Below are 3,215 nucleotides of genomic sequence, written 5' to 3'. Positions count from 1 at the left end.
ACTGCCAGTCGTCTTCTCTGCAAACACCAAGGAGCTCATCTGCTCATCAGAACTTTTTGCTGCTTCATCCCAGCTCAGCTTCACATATTTTCACTTCTGCTTTAGCTGAACTGTAATGAAAGGCTTGCTTGGTCTGTTTCACACTGAAACAAGCTACCTTGCTCTCTTTCAAACCCAGCTAGTTTCAGTTGATCTGTGTTAGGAGTTCAAACCTCAGCTACAAACTGGCTAGTTTCCAGTCTCTACGGACCGTGAACTGCCAAGTTGTTGTAAGCTGCAGGAAGCCATAAGGTATAACTTTAGGATAGTTCAGACTTTTTCCTGTTTCCGATTTCTGTGTGCAAACAGAAGAAGACAAAACCATCTGGACAAACAAATATATGTGCAAACAACATAAAAGTGATGGATTCTGTAATAAAGTTATTTATTACATTATTGCCTGCAGAGAGAAAAACATTACATTTTCTGCCTTGATTTAAATTCACAAAGCTCTGTGAAGACTTCTAATGCACAACAATGTGCCAAAGTGAGTCAGAATTTCCATAAAAACAAGGTCAACGAATACAAGAATTAAGCAACAGAGTTCGTTTTTTTGTTTTTTTTTTCCATCTGTGGGTGGACCTTCAAATAACACTCCTTAGATAAGAAACAGTTACTGGAAACATTCTGGCTGGCAATCAAAGAGTGGTGATTATCATCCTGTCTGTATGAGTTTACAGTTAGAGGACCACAAACAGACCAACATGAGTTCGGAGAATCCCTGAAAGCTCCTTTCAGGGGTTCTCCAAAAGTAAAAAGAAACATAAAACCTGTCCTGAGTGTGTTTCATTGTCGGCTGCACTCTCAAAGAACGCAGACAGAGAGCAGTTCTGCGGTTTTAATGAGCTTGTTTTCCAGCCTTTGGCAGCTTGTCCTGGTGCAGGCCGGAGCCAGCTAAGTAGATGTTCAGTGCAGCGACTAATAAGGTGCTTCCAACATTAGCAGGCAGCGAGCGTTGTTTGAGAGATCCCTGACACAGAGGAGGCCTTGTTTAGGGTATCGCTGGGAAGCTCTGGTTAAAAAGGAAAATGAGAGAAGTCCTGACAGCCACAGGAATTTCCTGAACTCTGCTACAGGACAAAAAAAAGACATGAGGGAAATGGCACAGCCTATTTTCTACCCTAAAAACAGTCTTTGCACATCTTTGATTTTTTTGTTTTAGGGGCAAAATTAAAGGGCTGGCAGTAAAATCTTCCTTAAATACTCATGCTAAACGGAGACAAAAGGAAAAAAAAATGTGGAAAATGTAACATTTCCGTGACAAAATAGGCAGTTTCATTAGGGAAAAAAAAAACAAATTTATGACAAATGTAGATTTTGAAAGAAAAATTAAAACTAAGGAAAGATTATGAGAAAACTGGCAAATTTACAAAATACTTTTACATGTGTTGTAGCTTTCAGTAATACTTTAAATGGCTCAGTATAATGTAAACACTTTTAAAACTTTTAACTTGAATCCAAAATCCTGTTTAAATATGTAGTATATGCAATTCATCCATCATCACAGGTGTGGTTTTATTAGCTCTAGCTTCATATTTACCATTGAGACATGATCTGTAGAGGTTTTAGCTTTGCTTATTTCAGCTTTTCTGATTTTGACCATTTTTGTTTTTATGCAGAATTGTGACGTCATGTGATAGTTGAGTTCAAATACTGCAGATAAAGCAATTTAAACATTTTGCAGGACCGATTTTTTTTTATTTATTTTTTTATTATTATTATTAAAAGGGAAGAGCAAGCAGGCAGCATTTGTGCTCTGTCACAAATTCAATTAACAAAGCTAAATCACTCCAGAGCTTTGCATAAACTCTGAGTCAGGACGGCGTAAACCAACCGAACTGTATGAAATTCACTTTACTGCTGCTGACACTTTCATCTTTAACCCTTGCAAACATTCAATTCGCCTTTCAAATCATTTCTTTTTAATCTGCACAGAGGAATCTGAGTTTATTTCAACAGCTTAATGTTAAATTTACCATCTTTCATGCATGTAGTAAGAAAGTTAACTACTCAATCACTGCAGTGAAAAGACGTCGCTGAGCTCTTTAAGGGTTTGTAAACTACTTAAAGTTGAGTGGAAACATCTGTGCAACACATAGATTTGAAGGTCACAATTATCCGTTTACTGTTTTTACATATTTCATTTTGAAATTAAACAACCATTTCTGCCAGCTTCCACACTTCAAAGGCCTAAAATTCCCAAAGATGTGGAAACTTGGCTTGACTTTCCTTGAAAGAAAATTTATCTGCAAGTTGGAGCATTTAGATACAGAGACGTGAAAGGAAACCCCACAGTGCCAAGTATCCAAACAGAAAAACAGGAAAGGCAACATGAAACTGAATTTAAAGTCTGAGATGGGGTTATAGACATGACACTGTAAACCAGCTGTTATTAAACCCTTGTTTCGTGAGTTTAAAAGTTCTGAACCCCTAAAAGCTTATGAAGATTTTAGCTGGTTGTTAATTCATTTTTCTCTTTGGCAACTAAAACACACTTTTTCACAAGTCCTGTGACATACACCTGTCACACACCTGTCAGCGGTTTATCCCAGCTGTTGCCTGTGACAGCAGGGATAGGACACCCTTTCACAGCTTCAATCCCACATGATGAAAACACTCTTTAGTGCGTTTAAAAGTGGCTCACTTTAATCTCAGGCAGGCTGAACCAGTGAAACTCCTTTTTCTGTTGGTGCAAAGACTTTGATATAGAATATTTAATCTCTGACATATCTTAATATAACAAAATGAAGTGCAATTTCAACAATACCTTTCAGTTTTCTGCATGACTAATGTGTAAAGTAACAGGAAGTACTCTTGCTGCAGCATTTTGGATTAGCTGAAGGCTTTTCAGCGAGTTTTTAGGACATCCTGATAATAATGAATTGCAGTAGTCCAGCCTGGAAGTAATAAATGCATGAACTAGTTTTCAGCGTCACTCTGAGACAGGATATTTCTCATTTTAGAGATGTTGCGCAAATGGAAGAACGCAGTCTTACATATTTGTTTAATATGTGTGTTGAAGGACATGTCCTGGTCAAAAATGACTCCAAGGTTCCTCACAGCATTACTGGAGGCCAAGGTAATGCCATCCAGAGTAAGAATCTGCTTAGATACCATATTTCTAAGCTTTTCAGGGCACAGTACAATAACCTCAGTTTTATCTGAACTTAGAAGCA

This window comes from Rhamphochromis longiceps, linkage group LG15 (genome assembly GCF_057381845.1).
Source record: "Rhamphochromis longiceps isolate RC_006_pf linkage group LG15, R_longiceps_female_GT1.1, whole genome shotgun sequence".
NCBI classification, from domain to species: Eukaryota; Metazoa; Chordata; class Actinopteri; order Cichliformes; family Cichlidae; genus Rhamphochromis; species Rhamphochromis longiceps.
This window is presented reverse-complemented; position numbering follows the sequence as displayed.